Source organism: Stegostoma tigrinum, chromosome 4 (assembly GCF_030684315.1).
Source record: "Stegostoma tigrinum isolate sSteTig4 chromosome 4, sSteTig4.hap1, whole genome shotgun sequence".
In the NCBI taxonomy this organism is placed as follows: Eukaryota; Metazoa; Chordata; class Chondrichthyes; order Orectolobiformes; family Stegostomatidae; genus Stegostoma; species Stegostoma tigrinum.
In genome coordinates this window covers 18661257-18683301 of record NC_081357.1, presented here as the reverse complement: position 1 = coordinate 18683301, position 22045 = coordinate 18661257, and the positions used below count along the sequence as shown (strand labels likewise).

Sequence of the window (22045 nt, the reverse complement as noted above, 5' to 3'; positions counted from 1 at the left end):
TGGATGGTATCAACAGCAGAACCATCTAAGATGTCACCCTTCCTTATTTCAGTAACTAACTCGTTGATCAACATCATGACGCCACCTCCTCTTTTACACTCTTCCCTGTTTGGCCTGACGACTCTATAGCTTGAAACATTGAGCTGCCAGTCCCAACCCCTCCTTCAACTATGTCTCCATCTTTGCAATGGTATTAATGTGTTAATCAGCACTCTGAATTCAGCCTACTTCTTTGCAAGACTCGTTGCATTAAAATAAATGCTATCCAGCCTCATCTTGCTTTCTTGTCCCTTAATGAGAGACTATATACACTCTGCCTTCTGGACAGACTGGTCTTTTTTGGGGATAGAGATAATGGGAACTGCAGATGCTGGAGAATGCCAAGATAATAAAATGTGAGGCTGGATGAACACAGCAGGCCAAGCAGCATCTCAGGAGCACAAAAGCTGATGTTTTGGGCCTAGACCCTTCATCAGAGAGGGGGATGGGGTGAGGGTTCTGGAATAAATAGGGAGAGAGGGGGAGGCGACCGAAGATGGAGAGTAAAGAAGATTATCAGAAGAAAACTATAGAAAGTAAAGAAAATGCTGGAATCAGTGAAGGAGGGCATAGCAAAACACTTAGAAATCTCATTGCATCAGGGTTATAGGGGGATGGGTCTGGGTGGGATGCTGCAAGGGTCAGTGTGGACTTGTTGGGCCGAAGGGCCTGTTTCCACACTGTAGGGATTCTATGATTGAGAGAGTAACCTGCAACGCGAATAATCGTGGTTTGCTTCAATTTCCAAAAGGCATTCAACAAGGTGCAACATCAAAGGTTACCACATAAAACAAGAACTTCTGGTATAGTGGGTAACATAATAGCATGGAGAACATTGGCTCGATTACAGGAAACAGAGCAGGGATAAATAGATTCTCTTCCTGTTGACCAGCAGCAACTAAAGGACAAAGAACAATACAGCACAGGAACAGGCCCTTCGGCCCACCAAGCCTATGCCAGCATATGACCCCTTTCTAAACTTAAAATCTTTTGTCTCTACATGGTCCGCATCCCTCTATTTCCTGCCTATTCACGTACCTGTCAACGTGCCTCTTAAACATTGCCACAGTGTCTGCTTCGACCACCTCCACTGGCAATTAATTCCAGGCTCTTACCACAATCTGCAAAAAACTTGCCTCATGTTTCCTCTAAACTTTCCCCCTATGTCACGTAGTAATCAAGGCTTCTACCCTGGGAGAAGGACTCCAACTATCCATTCAACTCATGGCTCTCATAATTTAGAAAACTTGTCACCCTCCAATGTTCAAGTGAAAACAAACTAAGTTTGTTCAATCTCTCCTCAGAGCTAATACCCTCCAAACCAAGCAACATCCTGGTAAGCCTTTTTCTACCCTCTCCAAAGCCACTTCATCCTTTTTGTAGTATTGCAACTAGCATTGTGTGCAATATTCCAAATGTGGCCTAACTGAAGCTCCATACAGCTGCAACATAACTTGCCAGATTGTATGCTCTATGCCCTGATCGATGAAAGCATGCCATATGCCTCTTGACAACCTTATCTACTTGTGTTGCTGCTTTTAGGGATCTATAGATCCCTAGATCCATCTATATGTCGATGTTTCTCAGAGTTGTACCATTTACTGTGTACTTTCCTCCTGCATTAGACCTTGCAAAATCCATTGTCTCACATTTTTCCAGATTAAATTCCATCTGCCATCTCTCTGCCTCAGTCTCCTGCCTATCTATATCCTGCTATATCCTCTAGCAATACACCTCACTATCCACAGCTCCTGCAATCTTTGTGCCATAGGGCTTCAGAGAATAAGTGCTAAGGTCTACATTGAAAAACTAAATCCAGAGCATTCCATTGAGAGGATTGATTGGACAGGTTCAGTTCTATCCAGAGGAGCTTAGAAGAATGAGAGTTGATTCGACTGAGACGTGGAAGACCCTGAAGGGATTTGAGAGTGGACTTTTCCTCTTGTGAGAGAAACCACACCTAAAAAAGACAGCTTAGAAATGAATCCCATTTAAGGCAGAAATGAAAACCATTTCTTTTCTCATGGGGTCATTGGCCTCTGGAATTCTTTTCCACAGGAAATAGTGGAGGCAGAGCCATCGAATATCATTGAGGCTGAGTGAGATAGATTCCAGACTGACAAGGGCATCAAGATGATAGGGATAAACAGGTAAGTGCAGTTGAGGCCATAATTAAATTAATGACAACGTAATCAAATGGGCAAGGGACTGAATAGCCTAACCACTCTTCGTAATTCACATTCATATTCATATTAAAGCAATTAGGGATGACTACACTTGCTATCAGTGACATTCACATCCCTTGGAAAAAACATAAACGATCTTCAAGTTCAAATTTGCTTGTCACATATTAGGAGACTTGCGTCATGCACTCAGATTTCCACGTACCTTAGTGCGTAAGGCAGCTTGCATGCAACTAGAAATGGTTAGTGCATTGGAATGCAGACCTCCTGCTGAACAGATTAGAGGTTTGGAATTTGTGCTATTGCTCCACAAATGTGTAGCACACAATAGAGAAACTGTTCATTAACTGACTGAAAAAACAGTGTTCAAAGGCACTTCAGTGTTGCTCTGATGATCAAATATTGACAGGGCTCACAATCACACCAAATATATCTCCAGTGTTGTTCTCTGCTTGTGGCTATTATATTGTCAAAGGGGCCCTGCAGACAATCTTAAAGAAAACAGCTACAATGATTTCCTGCTGATAAATCCAGCAAACGCTCTATACTATTGGGGCATAACAAGAGCAGCAGGCCATGCTGCCCATAAGACTGATTCCCTCCCCTCTATTAGGTTGTGACTGAACATCTATGTCTACACCACTCTTCCCATATCCTACGTTGTCATTACCCTCCAGAAATCTATTGATTCTCTATTGAACCCACTCAAAAATTGAGCCTGCATAGTCCTTTGGGGAGACAATTCCAAAACCTGTACCACCCGCTGAGTGGAGGGACGAGGGTGGGGATCCTCATTTTGTCTCAGAGTTAAGATGTAATTGATCTTTTTCAGGTTGGAAAGATGTAACTAGATGAGTGCCACAAGGACGAGTCCCAGGACTATATTAATGACTTGGAAGGGACAGAGTGTAACGCAACCAAAATTTGCTGATCATGTGGACAAAGGGAGGCATATTGGGATGAGGACCTTAAGGAATTTGCAAGGGAGTTATGGATATAGGTTGAATGAGTGGACCAATACTGGCAGATGGGAGTTTAATGTCAGAAAGTGAAGGGTCATGAACTTTGTTCGGAAAAATCAAAAGGCAGATTATTATTGTATTGAGAGAGACTCAAAAAAAGTGCAGTGCAAGTGGATCTATATATTCTTGCATGTGAAACCCAAGATGTTAGCATGTAGGTGCAGCAACTCAGTAAGGCATCAAATAGAATTTTGGCCCATATTCCAGAGTGTTGGAGTATAAAATGGGGAATTCACGCTAACCACAGCATAGGGAGTTGGTGAGGCTGTACCTGGAGTTGTGTACACACTTGTGGTCCCTATGTTTATGAAATGATGGAAGTAGATCAAGAGAGATTCACTTGGTTGATTCCTGGGATGAATTTATCAAGAACAGCTAAGCAGGTTAGGCCTTTATTCATTTGTATTTACAAGGATAAGGGTCGATCTTATGGAAACACAAGATTCTGAGGCAGCTTCATAATGTAGGTGTTGGAAAGACATTACCACTCATTTGGTTTGGTTGGGGGCGGGGGGTGGATTTCAAACCCACAGATATAGTTACAGCATAAGGGAGCACTTGTTTAAACTTGAGACATGAAGGAATTTCTTCTCCTAAATGGTAGTGAATGCCTAGAATTCTCAATCCGAGAGAGTTGTGAAGGCTAGATCACAAACTATGTAAAGAGGAAGGAGATAGATTTTAGAAATATCAAGCATATGAGACTAGGGGCATATCAGCCATGATCTTGTTGAAACGCAGGGTCAGTTTGAAGAGTTGAACGGCTTACTCCTTTTCTCAATTCTTCTGTTCAGTCTTAAGTGGCCTGTCCTTAATGTGAGATCATAAAACTAAGAATTGTGGATGCCAGAAATCTGAAATATAAACAGAAACTACTGGAGAAACTCAGCAGATCTTGCATCTATGGAGAGAAAGTGGACCTGAAGAAGTGTCACTGGACCCAAAATGTTAACTCTGCTCGCTTTCCACAGATACTGCCAGACCTGCTGACTCTGTTATGTCTGATATAATGTCCTTTGGTTCAGAAGTCACAGACTAGGTCAACATTCTGTCAACATCGACCTTGTTGTGTAAATATCAACAAGATCACCCCACATTCTTCAAACTCAAGGGAATACTGACCCAGCTTCCACAATCTATGCCCAACGGACAACCACATCTTCCCACAGATTAAGCTGGTGGGCCCTTGTTGCATTCCCTCTGTCACAGCCATATATCTTTCTTTCAGCACAATGGCTCAGTGGTTAGCACCGCTGCCTCACAGCACCAGGGACCCAGGTTCGATTCCACCCTCTGGCAACCGTCTGCGTTGAGGTTGTACATTCTCCCCGCGACCGCGTGGGTTTCCTTCGGGTGCTCCGGTTTCCTCCCACAATCCAAAGATGTGTAAGTTGGGTGGATTGGCCATGCTAAATTGCCCACAGTATCCAGGGGTGTGTAAGTTAGGTGGATTAGACATGGAAAATGCCAGGTTACAGGGAAAGGGTGGGGGAATGTGTCTCAGTGGGATGTTCTTTAGAGGGGGTGGTGTGGACTTGTTGGACCAAATGGCCTGTTTCCACACTGTAGAGATTCTATGAAAAATCAACAGTATTCCAGGTAATATCTAACCTAGACTGTCTAAAACTGCAACAAGTCATTGATCAAAAATCTATTTTAGCCTTAAAAATACTCAAGACCTCTGCTCCCACAGCTCACTGCAGCAAAGAGTTCTAAAGAAACACAGAGAAGGAAGTCCCTTCACCGCCAATGTTAAATTGGCACCCCTTATTTCTGACACTGTGTTGACATTCATTGCAAAGAGGTTGGAGTCTAGAAATAACATTAGAGGAGTCAAGGGAGATGGGGAGAAGGCAAGAAAGTGGACGTTAGAAGTGTTGGATCCACCATGTAGAGCGGGTTCAAGGGGCTGAATGACCTATTCCTGTTCCTATTTCTATTATCTTATCATGGAGTTAAGATATCATTTACCCTCCTAACTGTTTGGTGAAACTGCATTCTAGCATCCTTTATACGACATAAACACACTTTAATCATTAAAAAATACTTAGTAGTTGCAAATGCACTTCAGTTCTATCCAGTTGCATACCAAGTAAACAAACAAAACATTGGACTTTGACTCAATTCAAAAAACCAGAGACCTTTCTGAAACTTACAATACTAGTATGTACATATATTTGAGACATTGGAGAGGGTCTGATAACTGAAAGGTTCCCCCATTTACCTACAGCAGTTAGACCTCAGTGGTCTTTCTCCACGATGCCTTAGTAGCAGCTGCCACAAGGTCTAGTGTATCGCTCAGCACATAGTCCTAGACCTTGGGACGTGCCATTGAGAAACACCCGGCTGGGGTCAACTTCTTGTTCTGGAAGAGCAATGAGGTTCAGCCAGACCAAAGAACGTTTTTCTGCGGAGTTGGTGTTTATCTCGGTGTGCATCCCAGGGAACAGACTGTATAGCAACGAGTCCCACATCTTGGAGCTGCTTGGGATGAAGCTCAACAAAAACCAACAGGGAGGGAATCTACAATCGGGATCAACTGCTCTACACCATCATGCGTGCAGTCTCAACCAACGTGTGGGAACCAGAAAACTAACTGATCAGAATTAGAGTCAGGCAGGGTTGCCCACTGTCTCCTGCTTGTGTTGTATGGAGCTTTTTTGCTGAATGCATTAGGAAGGATGAGTGACTATTCCAGGCAGCAGAGGCCTGCAGATCAAAGCCTCCCTGTATATGGAAGATATTGTCGTTTTCTGCTCGGATCCATTGTCAGTGCACAGACTCACGAGCATCTGCGGCCAGTTCAAACTGGCCTTGAGAGTCAAGATAAGTCAAGGCAAGAGCTAGTTTCTTTTGTAACTGGGCCGACTGATCCTTTATTCCCTTCACTGTCAGGACACATTACCTGAAGGTGCTGGGAATATGGTTCGGAGGGGCTGGGCCATGAACAAAATCTTGGGTGGAGTGCATTGCCAAAGTGAAGCAAAAACTTGTCCTTTGGGGGCACCGCTCCTTCTCCATTACACGTAGAAACCTGGTCATCAGGTGTGAGGCACTCTCTGCTGTTGTACTTGGCACAACTCTGGCCCATTCCCCAAAATTGCATTGTTTCAGTCAAGTGAGCCATTTGGAGGCCTAAGATGTCTGCAGGAACTCCATGTATAGAACTCTAGATTGGGGTGGTGGGAGACTGGGGAGAGGAGACCTTCGTGTGTGGCTGCATCTTGGGGCACGTAGACCCTTGGTTTGCAAGCACCAAGTGTCACTACGTACTGAGGTACTGCCTGTCCCCGGTGTTGTGAAGGATGGTACTGGCCTTGTTGCTGTAGAATGCTCCGTATCTCCTGCCCTTCATGGAGAAATTTGCAAAGACAAACAGCTTTGGCCACTAGCTCATCAGGAAGTGTTCAGCATGTAGTGCCCTTGTGACCCTTTAGGAAAAGGGGAGGGTGGATCCTGTCGTGTGGCTCCCTGAGCAGACTGTCAAAGTCATTTGACAGAAAGCCTCATCATGACTTTCCAACAAGCACCAAGACATCGCTTGGCTGATTGTGAGATCCTTCAAGTATGCCCAGTTGCTGTGCACAATCACATGCTACAATGGGGCCGAGACTGTCACATGTCTGCTAAAATGTGAAACTGCATTATAGTTTTTAGTGGTTCATGGAGAAGGATACTCAAATTTCTTTTTAAGACACCAGCACTTCCCAACCCTCTTGAGCCACAGATGGCTCATTTCTCTTTGCGTGTTACTGCATGGGAGGAACGTACATGTTGCAGACCCTGTACCATCTCATTAAGCGCTAACCATTACCTGTCTACCATCAAAGCTTTTTGCATACTTTCCTGCTCAGATTTAAGATCCTAGTTGCAGAATTAACTCCATCATATCATGGCCGCTATTTCTCAAATGCTACTTTATGCCAAAGTTTATTAATCGCCCTTTTGCATTAAGGAATGCTAAATCTATAATGGCTACTCAGGATCCTGGTTCAGAAAACGCTCTCATACATCTTGTTGTACAAGGTGAAGTGGCAGAGAAGCATTCAGTCACCTGCACGGAGCTCATCTCCAACCGCTTTTACTGTTACTTTCGTCCTTCAGTTTTGTTTTTCTTACTTTAATCAAAACTTTCCTTCTTTGGGGAAATCAAGCCAGCGCTGCGGACAGTGAGAGAGCGTGGAGAGATTGAGCCCAATGCAGAGGAGTTCAAACCCAGCACGGCTAAGCACTTAGGAAGGACTGCAGTGTTGAACTTATATTTTATTTCCTTATTTTTCTATTTTATACACAAGGTTTTACACGTAGGTAATTTTGTACCCAAGATAGCACCAGACATATTGGCATTGTACACTTTTCACTATACTCCTGTATCCCTGTACTTAAGTACATTTTTTTTGAGATTCCCTACAGTGTGGAAACAGGCCCTTCGGCCCAACAAGTCCACACTGCACCTTGAAGTATCCCACCCAGACCCATCTCCCTATAACCTACACATCCCTGAACACTATGGGCAATTTAGCATGGCCAATCCACCTAGCCTGCACATTTTTGAATTGAGGGGGGAAACTGGAGCACCCGGAGGAAACCCACGCAGACACGGGGAGAATGTGCAAACTCCACGCAGACAGTTACCCGAGGCTGGAATCGAACCCGGGTCCCTGGCGCTGTGAGGCTGCAGTGCTAACCACTGAGCCACGGTGCCACCCCTGTGTGACAATAAAATCTAATACTTATTCCAGAAATTCATATTGCGGATTATTAGCACTGACTTGGTTATTCCAGTCTATATGCAATTAAAGTTGCTCATTATCACTGTTTAACCTTCATTACGAATATCTCCACTTTCCTAATTTATAGCTTGCCAATATTAGTACTATTATAAACAACTCCGACCAATGTTTACTTCCCATTGCTGTTTCTTAGCTCCACCCAAAACAATTCTATCTTGATTCTTCAGTTTAAGAATTTTTTTACGGATTCCATCCCTCACCAGGAGAGCTACCCCTTCTCCTTTACCTTTTATGTCTATCCTTCCTAAATGTGGAATACCTTTGGATATCCAGTTGTGAATCTCACTCACCATGTAGCAATGGCCTTTAAATCACATCCATTCATCTCAATTTATGAATTCTACACCTTAAACATTATTCGTTTTGATCTACTTGAATCTTGCCATTATTTTGTCCATCTTCTATTTAGCTTATTACTCTTCTAGTTCACTTTACTAGTTTGTGTTCCCTTTGAATCAGAGCTCTTTTATTGGCTCCCCATCAGGTCAGTTCCCTGCTTTTCAAATTGGTGACAAAAGACCTTATTTGATTTTTAAAAAAAATCATCGGAACATCAAATTGAGCTGAAATACGCCTGGAGTCTGATCTGAAAGACTGAACTTCAGGCAATGAAGCAATCTTCCCACTCCAGTGATCAACTGTTAGTCAAAGCCCTTACTACAACCTTCTCAGCCAGAGTAAGGATTTGGCTGAGATGAGAGAAAACTCTGCACTGATTGGAGGCACACCTACCTCTAAGGAAGATGTTTGTTTGTTGCAGGTCAGTCATCTCAGCTCCAGGGCATCTCCACAGGAGTTCCTCAGGGTAGTGTCCAAGCCCAATCATGTTGAGCTACTTCATCAATGACATTGAATCGGAAGTGGGGATGTTGGGCAACATTCAGCATTTTTGTAACTCCTCAGATATTGAAGCTGTCCATGGCCAAATGCAACGGGACCCAGACAATATCCAGGTTTGGGCTGACAAGTGGCAAATAACACGCATACCATACGAAAACCATGCAATGACCAGCTATCCATTTGCCCTTGATATTCAGTGGCACAACCATCACTGAAGCCAGCATTAAAAACATCCTGGGGGTTACAATTGATAGAAACAGAACTCGATTTACCACATAAATACAGGGCTATAAGAACAGGTCAGCCACAAGAGCGGGGAGCAACTCATCTCCTGACACCCAGAGCCTCTCCAACCAACAAGGTACAAGTCTGGAGTGTGATGGAATGCTCCCCACTTGCCTGGATGAGTGCAGCCCCAATAACACTCAAGTGGCTTGACACCATCCAGGACAAAACAGTTGATTTGCACCACGTCCACAAACATTCATTCCCTTCACCACTGATGCTCAGTAGCAGCGGTGTGTACCATCTACAAGATGCACTGCATAAATTGAACAAAGCACCTTCCAAACCCACTGCCACTTCCACTTAAAAGGGCAAGAACACCAGATGCATGGCAAGACCACCACCTGCAAGTTGCCTTCCAAGCTACTCCCTGTCTTAACTTGGAAATACATCACCGTTTCTTCATTGTTGATGGGTTAAAATTGTGATAATCTCTTGGTAACAGCATTACGGGCAGACCTACGTCAGATGGACTGCAGCAGTTCAAGACAGCAGCTTACCAATCCCTCCCCAAGGGCGAGTAGGGATGGACAACAAATGCCAGCCCAGCCAGCAACACCCATGTCCCGTGAACTTTTTTTAAAAATCCCACAAGAAAGACTCAGCAGTTTGAGCAAAGTTAGCGTAGAATACATACAGACTGTGACACTAAGGGGAAAACCACATCTCCCTCTTGACACAGCTATGGGATATTTTACATCTGTCTGTACAGTAGAGACAGTGTGTCAGATTAACATATTGAAATGGAGAAACAAAATAATTACTTATCAGAATGGTCAAAGGTGCACCTCAAAGAAGTAGCTAAACTTTCTCAGTACGCTTGCTATAACTCACGGAATATTAGAACCAATTATTCCCACACTTAATGATGTGTTTAAATAATTCGCACTGACCTTTGTGACTCCTTGCTTCACAATCATTTGTGCCTGCTGTTTGCAAACTTCACTCCCCTCACATCCCTCTTTCGTCTCAGTTCAGTAAAGGAGAATTCTGGAGGTCCAGACCAAACTCAAAATCTCTCACCACATGCCCGCGGGTGAAAAGAAATTTTACAAAATGCAGCCAAATAATCAGTAAAGGTAAACAGGAACAGGTACAGAACAAACAGTGTTGCATAGCAACTGTAAATTAAAGTAGGCTCTCAGAATGCAGCAAGGATTAGGCAAGAGAAGACATCAGATCATATAATTATTAAACAGTAGTTAACAGTGTGTAAACTCAACAACTAAAGGAGCTGCCTTTATTTTTACAGTCACCAGCTATTTTTCATTTATCTCTATATAAAGAATCATTGACCAGAATTGTCCAAATATTTTGTGGATGAAACATTGACCTCTGGAGTTCAGGAGTCAATCCAGAGTCAAATATATCAGTATAATTATGTATGCGTGTGTACCTGTCTGAGAGAGAGAGAGAGAGAGAGAGAGAGAGAGAGAATGTGTTTAAGCAGACTTGATAGGAGAATGCAAGACAGAGAATCAGGAGCTGCATTAGGAGGTTTACAAGGCATATTCAATTGAAGTTGATCACACATCAAAAAGGTAAGGAAATGAATCAATCACAGTCTGGTTACAGAAAAGGATAATTCATTCAGTTGTGTCTATGCTGGGTCTTTGAAAGTGCAATTTACCCAATGCCATTCCCCTATCAGCTCCCTGTAGCACTACATGTTTTCCCTCTTCAGATAATAATTCAATTACCTTTTAATGACTGCACAACACTCTCATAGTCCATATCAATTCACATAATCCATATCAATAACACATCTGTGAAGTCTCCAAAGCCAAGGAGCAAGTCAGGAGTGTGATGGAATACTTCTAGGTGTCATTGCCTGGATGAATGCATCGCCAAAAGCACAAGCAGCTAAGTACTATCTAGGACAAAAATTTCTATTCACTGATTTTTTTTTGACAAATTATCTTCAATCTGATTCCCAATTGTACCATAATTGAGTCAAATTTACTCTTACCTGGATTGCCCAGATCCCGTTTGATTTTGTTATATCTCCATCAAATTTTTTCAACTTTCTCTTTTCCATTCCGATTGCATCAGCCTATCCATGCAAGTCCTCATCCCTGAAACTATTCTCACAAATCTTTCATCCACCATTTCTAATGCCTTCACATCCTCACTGAAGGATGGTGAACAAAGGCCCCTCTGCTCCAACATCCCTTTACAGTTGTAACCTTTGTTTTATATTGCCTCCCTATTTTGTTACCACTAAAGTGCAACGCTTCACTGCAATAACTTTCCTCTATTTGTCTGTCCATTCCACCAATAAGTCTATGCCCTTTCAAAGTTCTATACAAGCACCCTTACAGTTCACAATACTTTCAAATTTGGTATTGCTCTCAAACTTTGCAATTACACCCTACACACCAGGGTCTAGGTCATTTTGCTCAAATATGTCATGTGGTACTTCATCAATTCCTATTGGAAGCCCATGTACACCACATAAGTGGCATTGCCCTTATCAAAACATTCAATCAACTTATTTCAACACAATTTGCCTTCGTTTGCGCACTCTTTCTGCTGGCTGGGAATAATTATTGGGCAGGACACCAGTGAAAGGTCCCTTGCATTTCATAAGAAAATGACATAAATCTTTTAACATCCATCTGAGCACAGGCAGGGCAATGGTTTTTTTGAATCATCCAAAAGACAGCACCTCTGGCGGTGTCACTTTCCCCAGTACTGCACCAGAGAATCAATCCGGACATTTGTAATCCTGTTTCTTGAGCAGGACTTGAACCCACAACATTCTGATGGTAGGACGTGTATTTGGTGACACCAAAATCTTTCTACATCAGACGGAGGAGGGCGGCCTAGTGGTATTGTTACAGATCTAGTAATCCAGAGACCTAGCTAATGTTCAGGTGATAGCAGGAACTGTAGATGCTGGAGAATCAGAGATAATAAGGTGTAGAGCTGGATGAACACAGCAGGAAGGCTGACGTTTCAGGCCTAGACCCTTCTTCAGAAATGCTGCTTGGCCTGCTGTGTTCAGCTCTACATCTTGTTATCTCTAATGTTCAGGTGACTTGGGCTCAAGTTACAGCATACCAGATTGTGGAATTTAAATTCATTAAAAATCTGGAATGGAAAGTCTAAAGATGACCATGAAACTAATGTCAACTGTCATTAAACCCATCTGGTTCACTAATACCCTTTAGGGAAGGAAAGTGCCATCCCTACCTGGACTAGCCTACATGGGATTCAATGCCGTCTGAAATATGACTGAACATGACTATCAGCTGCCAGTAAAGTAAAAAGGAATTAAACCACAAGACTTTATGAAATAGGAATGAGAGTAGACTGTTCAGCCCCTCAAGTCTGGTCTGCGATTCGACATGATCAAGGTTGACCTAACATTTTTCATGGCCAATTTTCTGGATTTTCCCCATAACTCTCCATTCACCTACGGATCAAGAATCCATCTCAGCCTTAAATATACTCGAGAACCGTGTAACAACAGGTTCTGAACTCTCAACTCTTGAAAGAAATTCCCCTCATTGACAAGCCCTTTAATCTAAGGCTCTGCCTTCTTGTGCTAGACTCTGCCATCAGGGTGAACACTATCTCAGTACTTACCCTGTCAAAGCTCTTAAGAATCTTATGTTCCAATGAAATCACCTCCCATTCTTCTAAACTCAAGTGAAACCTGTTTAGCCTTTGCTCATGATGTAATCCCTCCATACCAGGGATCATCCAAGTCAATCTTCTCCGAATTGCCTTCAATAAAATTTGCTTTCCTTAAAAAGGGGGACCAGAATTGCTCTCAGTACTCCATTTGTCATCTCACCAGCAACTTGTACAGATGCAGTAAGACTTCTTTCCTCCATTACTTCAATCGCCTTGAAATAAGGGCCAACATTCCAATAGCTTTCCTGATTATCTGCCACACCTGAGTGCTAGCTTTGTGTTATGTGCACAAGTCCCATAAATTCCTTCTTGCGGCAACTTCCTGCATTTTTCTCTATTTAAATAATATTCTGCTCTTTTGTTCTCCCTACCAAAATGAAGATCATCACAATTTTTTCACATTATAGTCCATTTGACAACCATACACACATTAAGGCTGTGCCTCACTCCCCATGTGATCCTCTCCTTCCTGGTCAAGCGAGGCCTACAAGATGGACAGACTACCTAGCAATGATCTATGCAGTGGAACTAACACTGGCAAAGAGACCTGCCAACGCTGCAAAGTGCGGAGGCTAGTACCAAAACTGGGTCAGCTGTCTCAGACTAGTCAAACAACAATAGTCAGACTCGCAAAATCATACTTCACACAGTGTCCCAGACATCACTATTACCTACCCTGTGGGACAAGACATACCCAGCAGAGATGGCAGCACAGTGGCATACAGTCAGGATGGTGTTGCCCTGGGAGTCCTCAACATTGACTCAGGACCTCTTGAAGTATCATGGCTTCTGGTTAAATATGGGCAAAGAAACCTCCTGCTCATTACCATATATATCCTCTCTCTCCTGATGATTCAGTACTGATTAGAGTACTCCTCTATGTTGAGCATCACGTGGAGGAAGCCTTCACTTTGAGAATACCTTCCATTGTGTCATGCAACAGTATCACTGTGCTAAATGGGACAGACTTCGAACAAATCTAGCAACTCAAGGCTGGGCACAGGAGGCACTATGGACCATCAGCAGCAGAATCATACTCTGCCACAAGCTTAAACCTCATGGCCCAGCATATCCCACACTCAACCATTGCCATCAAGTCATGAGAACAATCCTGACTCAATGGAGAATGCAGGAGGGCAGGTCAGAAGCGGCAACAGTTATGTCTTAAAATGAGGTGTCCACCTGGTGAAGCTACCAAACAGGATTACTTGCATGCCAAATAGAATAAGCAGTAAATGATAGACAGAAACAAGTAATCCCACAACCCACAGATCTAAGTTTTGCAGTCCTGCCACATCAAGCCTTGAATGGTGGTGAACAATTAAGCAAGGAATAAGAGAATGGTCAAAGAAAGAGTAGGGCCGATCAGGGATAGCATAGGGAACTTGTGTGTGGAGCCTGAGGAGGTAGGGGAAGCCCTAAATGAGTTTTTTGCTTCTGTCTTTACGAAAGAAACGACCTGTGTAGTGAATGAAACCTTTGAAGAGCAGGTGTGCATGCTGGAATGGATAGAGATAGAGGAAGCTGATGTACTGAAAATTTTGTCAAACATTAAGATTGACAAGTCGCCAGGCCCGGATCAGATTTGTCCTCGGCTGCTTTGGGAAGCGAGAAATGCAATTGCTTCGCCACTTGCGAAGATCTTTGCATCCTCGCTCTCCACTGGAGTCGTACCTGAGGACTGGAGAGAGGCAAATGTAATTCCTCTCTTCAAGAAAGGAAATAGGGAAATCCCCGGCAATTATAGACCGGTAAGTCTCACGTCTGTCGTCTGCAAGGTGTTAGAAAGGATTCTGAGGGATAAGATTTATGACCATCTGGAAGAGCATGGCTTGATCAAATACAGTCAACACGGCTTTGTGAGGGGTAGGTCATGCCTTATAAACCTTATCGAGTTTTTTGAGGATGTGACTAGTAAGGTTGATGAGGGTCAAGCTGTGGATGTGGTGTATATGGACTTCAGTAAGGCATTTGATAAGGTTCCCCATGGAAGGCTCATTCAGAAGGTCAGGAGGAATGGGATACAGGGGAACTTAGCTGCTTGGATACAGAATTGGCTGGCCAACAGAAGACAGCGAGTGGTAGTAGAAGGAAAATATTCTGCCTGGAAGTCAGTGGTGAGTGGGGTTCCACAGGGCTCTGTCCTTGGGCCTCTACTGTTTGTAATTTTTATTAATGACTTGGACGAGGGAATTGAAGGATGGGTCAGCAAGTTTGCAGACGACACAAAGGTCGGAGGTGTCGTTGACAGTGTAGAGGGCTGTTGTAGGCTGCAGCGGGACATTGACAGGATGCAGAGATGGGCCGAGAGGTGGCAGATGGAGTTCAACCTGGATAAATGCGAGGTGATGCATTTTGGAAGGTCGAATTTGAAAGCTGAGTACAGGATTAAGGATAGGATTCTTGGCAGCGTGGAGGAACAGAGGGATCTTGGTGTGCAGATACATAGATCCCTTAAAATGGCCACCCAAGTGGACAGGGTTGTTAAGAAAGCATATGGTGTTTTGGCTTTCATTAACAGGGGGATTGAGTTTAAGAGTCGTGAGATCTTGTTGCAGCTCTATAAAACTTTGGTTAGACCGCACTTGGAATACTGCGTCCAGTTCTAGGCGCCCTATTATAGGAAAGATGTGGATGCTTTGGAGAGGGTTCAGAGGAGGTTTACCAGGATGCTGCCTGGACTGGAGGGCTTATCTTATGAAGAGAGGTTGACTGAGCTCGGTCTCTTTTCATTGGAGAAAAGGAGGAGGAGAGGGGACCTAATTGAGGTATACAAGATAATGAGAGGCATAGATAGAGTCGATAGCCAGAGACTATTTCCCAGGGCAGAAATGGCTAGCACGAGGGGTCATAGTTTTAAGCTGGTTGGTGGAAAGTATAGAGGGGATGTCAGAGGCAGGTTCTTTACGCAGAGAGTTGTGAGAGCATGGAATGCGTTGCCAGCAGCAGTTGTGGAAGCAAGGTCATTGGGGTCATTTAAGAGACTGCTGGACATGCATATGGTCACAGAAATTTGAGGGTGCATCCATGAGGATCAATGGTCGGCACAACATTGTGGGCTGAAGGGCCTGTTCTGTGCTGTACTGTTCTATGTTCTAACTCACTAGGGGAAGAAGCTGCACAAATATTCTCATCCTCGATGATGGAAGAGCCCAGCACATCAGGGCAAAGGACAAGGCTGAAGTTTTTGCAGCAACCTTCAGCTAGAAGTGCCAAGTGGATGATTCAGCTTAGCCTCCTCCAGCATCGCAGGTGCCAGTTTGCAGCCAACTCAATTCACTCCACATGATGTCAAGAAACAGTCAGAGGCACTGGATACTGCAAAAGCTACAGGACCTGACATCTGGCAACAGGACAAAGACTTGTGCTCCAGAACTTGCTACTTCCCTGGCCAAGCTGTTCCAGTACAGTTACAACAGTGGCATATACCTGCCAAGAGAAATTCTGTTTTGAGGACAGAACTAATCCAACCCATTCAGTCAACACGATTATCAGTAAAGTGATGCCAGGTGTCGCTGAATGGCATTTTCAGGCGCTATCAAGTGGCATTTACTGAGCATTTACCTGCTTACTGACACTCAATTTTAAGTTCTTGGAGGACCACAAATTTCCTAACCTCACAGTCAAGGTACAAACATGGACAAAAGAGCTGAATTCTAGAAATGAAGTGAAGAAGTGACAGCCTTTGACATCAAAGTCACTTTGACCATGTGCAGAGAGTCCTGGCAAAACAGGAATCAATAGGAATCTGGGTAAACTGTCTGCTGGTTGGAGTCATAACTGGCACTAAGGCAGACGGTTATGGTTGGAGGAGAGTGGTCATCTCAGCTCCATGACATCTCTGCTAGAGTTCTTCAGAGTAGTGTCCTGGGCCCAGACATTTTCGTTAATGACCTTCTTTCCATTATAAAGTTAGAAGTGGGAACGTTGGCCAGTGATTGCACAATGTTCAGCACCATTCCCAACGACAGAGATACTGAAACAGCCCATGTACAAATGCAGCAAGATCTGGACAAGATAAAGTGTGAGGCTGGATGAACACAGCAGGCCAAGCAGCATCTCAGGAGCACAAAAGCTGACGTTTCAGGCCTAGACCCTTCATCAGAAAAAAGCTTTTGTGCTCCTAAGATGCTGCTTGGCCTGCTGTGTTCATCCAGCCCCACACCTTGTTATCTAAGATCTGGACAACACTCCAGTTTGTGCTGATAAATGGGAAGTAATGCTCATTTTACACAGGCACTAAGTAAAGGCCAATGAGAGAATCTAACCAATAAAGTTTTTGAAGAAAAGCTATCCAGAGTTTAGAATATTAACTATTTCTTTCCTCTCAGATGCTAGTAAACCCAATTTTCTCCAGCACTTTATTTTTCACATCTCCAGCCTCTGTAGTATTTTGCCTTTATGAAAATGAATTTAACTACCTCATTTTGAAATTTAATAGCAATCCCATCCACTGAAACTCCCACTACAAAGATCCTGCAGTTACCAGTGGCTAAGAAACTGAACTGGACTAACCATGCACTTCCTGTGGCTGCAAGAGCAGGTCACAGGCTTGAAATTCTTCAGCAATTAACCTAACTCCTAACTCTCCAAAGCCTGTACATAGTCTACACGGCACATGGAGAGCGATGGAATAGTCCCGACTTTCCTGCATGCAATTCCAATAATATTAAAGACTTTTGACACTGTAGAGTTTGAAGCAACTCACATGATTGGCACCCTATCCACTACCTTCATTATTCACTTCCCTCTTCACCAAAGCACAGTGGTAGCAGTACATACCTCCACAAAATACACTGCAGTAACTGGCCAAGGTTCATTGACACAACCTTTCTTAGGAACAGGAATAGGCCATTCAGCTTCTTGGGCCTGCTCTGTCCTTCTAGGCCTGGCTGATTGTCAACCTTAATGCCATATTCCAAATCTGCAAAGTCTGGGCAAACTTGCAGATACATGGGATGACAACCATCTGCAGGCCTGCCACCAAGACACATGCCACTTTGGATTTGTATTGTATGAACACTCCTTCAATGTCACTCGGTCATAACCCTGGCATTTCATTCTTAATGCCACTGTAAATGCAGTGGCACCTGGATGTAAGTTTGCTTGCTGAGCTGGAAGGTTCTTTTTCAGATGATTCGTCACCATTCTAGCTCACATCATCAGTGAGCCTCCGGTGACACGCTGGTGTTATGTCCCGCTTTCTATTTATCTGTTTAGGTTTCCTTGGGTTGGTGATGTCATTTCCTGTTCTTTTTCTCAGGGGATGGTAGATTGGCTCCAAATCAATGTGTTTGTTGATGGAATTCCGGTTGGAATGCCATGCTTCTAGGAATTCTCGTGCATGTCTCTGTTTGGCTTGTCCTAGGATGGATGTGTTGTCCCAATCAAAGTGGTGTCCTTCCTCATCTGTATGTAAGGATACTAGTGAGAGCCACAAAGACATGACCCACCATCACTCGTATCCTTACATACAGATGAGGAAGGACACCACTTTGATTGGGATAACACATCCATCCTAGGACTAGCCAATTTTAGCAATGCTTGCGACTTATCCCCCGAAGGCATTGTTAGTTTGAGAGAGTTCTATAATTATGACAAAAAGACAAGGAAGTGGGCCTACAATTCTCTATTAACACCAACAGTAAAATAAAAGCTAAGTACCGCAGATCTGAAATAAAGAAACAGAACGAGCTGGAGAAACTCAGATCCAGCAGCACCTATGGAAAGAGAAGCAGAGTTAACATTGAGTCTGGTATGACTCTCATAAAAACAATGTTGTATTGTTCTGCCTCCTCGGTTAACCTCTGATCAAGGGTAAGGGCATGGAGGCTAATACTAAGCCAGGCAGCCTTATGTACAGTTCTCTCTTAAATTTGTCCTCTATTCCCATGCCCAATCAATCACCTTGATCCTCAATGGAAATTGTTGGTTTGATTTCAGGAGGTATAGTTCTTTAAAGTAAGTCAAATCTGGAATAAAAACTACTCCAACACTAACGTACACTTTAGCTGTCATGTGATAGAAAATGTTCTTAAGCATTCTTTTGAATCCAATTATTACTTGCATGCTTGAAGCCATCCAAATGGATGGATCTCCTTATTGTCTTTCAGAAAACAGTTAGCTCTCACCATATTAAACAACTTACGTATTCCTGTCTGGATCTCATTACCTGTATCAGTCTAATTGAAGACAATTCCACCTTCCACAGACCCTTATGCTATACTGTTGCCCAATGGCAGGGTAGTCCAAATTTCACATTTTAGTTCAATATATCTTGTGGAGATGACTGCTTGCAAGAGATACTGTATAACCTAATTTTGCACAGACAGCTAGTCAGAGCAGCACTGTAAGTGAGACTAAAAATAAACTTTGCATCAGCAACTATTTTATCAGAGGTAACATTAGCCATCACTTACTGTGAAACTAGTAAACAGATCTGTACAGATAGACACACACCAGAGCAACAAGAGATGTTAACTTGTCTATTGATCTGCTCCAGCATTTTGCTAGCAATGACAGCTCTTTAAATTTCCAGTTCCATTCATGGCCTCATCAAGTTCAATCATGATTTTCAGCTTTAGCAGAATCTTATTCTGTATTGGGCTGGAAGGCAGCTCTAATAACCCAGCCCTCTCGGTGGACATATCCATGACCACCTCCTCTTTCTTTCTTTGAGGGATTCTCAGTAGGATTCTGGTTTCTGTTTGGCAATGTGGCCAGTGGAGCTGGGGAGAGGGTGTGGGGAATTAGGCAAGTGGTTCTGGTAGGTGCTGGCAGCAAGTTGCAGTATACTGATGCCACAGACCTCTGTCAGCCCAAAATGAAAACCTTATCAATGCGTACACCCAAAAATGATCCCTGGTACAACCTGGGATATAAAAATACAAGAAATACATATTTATGTTCTCAAAAATGTTCACTTAAATTTCAATATAAAATAACTACCTACATTTGACAGAAAAACAAAAAACAAACAATCAACATCCATCCCAGCCAGCTACATTGTGGATAGGAAATCTCAGGTGACAGATCAATTTTCTTTTGGTCACATGCATTGATACTGCATCTTCTAGATTAGTGCAATCCACGGATCAGCAACTTTCTTCAAATCTTGTAACCGAGTCTCGACTGTAGCATTAGCTCCATTAATTGGTTTAGACCAAGCAGTCAGTGACATGACTAGAATTCAATATCTGCTGTAAGCATACTGAAACAAATGCTTTTGTAAAATAACTCTCATAACATTTTATTGTCACTCTATCAAATCTTGATAGTTATAGCAACTTCTCATTAATTAAAACTCCATTCCGTAGCCACTAACACGTCCTTACCAACTGTTGCAGACTGTTTGCAACTTTATCACCTGATCTAGCCATTACCAGACACTTCAACTTCTAATTCTTCATTGATTTCCACATCTCTCAACCCCTGTTTTAGTCCTTCATTGCCTCTACAAGTCCCAGTGGACACTTCCAGTCTCAATTATTCAAAAGCTCTCCAGGTAAGCCCCCATCTTTCACCTTCTTTAAAATTCAGCTCATCCAAACTTCTGTTAGCTGTAACCTAACTTACACTTACAGTCACAATTACATATCTGTTTGCTTCCATATTTCCAAAGAACCACAGCTCAATCATCTTCCCTGGCTGAAAACCCCTTTATCCAAATCAATCCTCTTCGAGTCACCAGTAAACAAACAGAATATATCACAATAAGTCAAAAGTCCAAACAAAAACTTTCAACAAAACAACCTGGGGTACTTGGTCAGAATATGGCCATAAGAGGTAGTGGCAGAATTAGGTCATTCAGCCCATCAAGTCTGTTCAACTACTTAATAAGATCAGGGCTGATCTATAATCCTTTCCACTTTCTTGCCTTTCACTGGTGACTCTTGATTTTTAGGGAATCAATCTCAGCCTTGAATGTGCTTAAATGACCCAGTTTCACCAGCCCACTGTGGTAAAGAATTCCACAGAATCACAACCCTCATAAGTACTTTCTCATCTACCTTAAATACGTAACTCCTTATTCTGACATTATGCCCTATGGTCCCAGACACACACAAGCGGCAACAATATCTACTCTGTCAAGTCCCTTAAGAATCCTATATGTTTCAATGAAGTTGCCTCTTCAATCTACCCAGCCTCTTCTCATATGACAGTCCCCTCCATACAGGTGAACCTTCTCTGGATTGCCTCTAATGCCAGTGAATCCTTGTTTGAATAAAGGAGCTCAAAACTGCTCACAATGCTCCAGCTGTGTCTAGCATAGTTTTAGCAAAACCTCCCCACTTGTATATTCCATTCCCTTTGAAATAAAGGCCAATGTTCCATGTGAACTGGAATGCTAGTTCTTTGTGATTACCAGACAATACAGGACCTATTATGATAGGTGATCAAACATTGCTTCAAGAGGGAGTCTATCATAGAATGATCATAGAATCCCTACAGTGGGGAAACAGGCCTTCAGCCCAAAAGTTTATATCGACACAGCATCCCACCCAGACCTACCCCTCTACCTAATCTACACATCCCTGAACACTATGGGCAGTTTAGCATGGCCAATCCACCTAACCTGTACATCTTTGGATTGCGGGAGGAGACTGGAGCACCAAGAGGAAACCCACGCAGACACGGGAAGAATGTGCAAACTCCACACAGACAGTTGCTAGAGGATGGAATCAAACGTGGTTCCCCGGCACTGAGGCAGCAGTGCTAACCACTGAGCCACCATGCTGCCCGTATCTCTTAAAAGGAAGACAGAGAAGCAGACATTTGGAGGAAAATTAAGGTCTGAAATTAAGCATCTGGAAAATTACTTCAAAGCCTTGTATTTTAAAAGGACAGAGGTGAAGGGATTTAAGGTGGTAAAGTCTAGTGACTTACAAGCCAGAAAATGCATTGTACTTGCACTTATTTAGGCACTTTAATGCAGTGAAACATTGCAAACTCAAATACAAACTCAAAACACTGAAATAAGCCTGACAACCACAGTACTACTAGGTAGCATCAAAATACATGCAACTATTAAACTATTATTTCATTACTAAAGGAAGCTCTATCATGGAACAAGTTGATACTTTATGCTGGTTTACAACAATGGCTCTTTTTGATCCATCCCTATTTGCTAACTCACTCCCTGGTCAGAAGTGGAGCTAGTGAATCTAGCTCCAGGTGATCAAGTACAAATTTCATCTCTGTTGTCACTAAAACAAATCAGGCTGCTTTAAAATTCCAAAGG

General features: G+C 43.1%; 1 protein-coding gene across 3 annotated transcripts in view; it reads right to left on the bottom strand.

Moving 5' to 3' along the window:
* The window catches only part of LOC125452282 (TOG array regulator of axonemal microtubules protein 2-like), an 88284-nt gene extending 78043 nt beyond the window's left edge, over positions 1–10241 (bottom strand). For all 3 annotated transcript variants that reach the window (XR_007247520.2, XM_048530505.2, XM_048530510.2), the window contains exon 1: positions 10056–10241. The gene's annotated coding sequence lies outside the window, so the exon portion shown is untranslated. The remainder of the gene's footprint in view (positions 1–10055) is intronic.
* Between the last annotated feature and the right edge of the window lie 11804 nt (positions 10242–22045).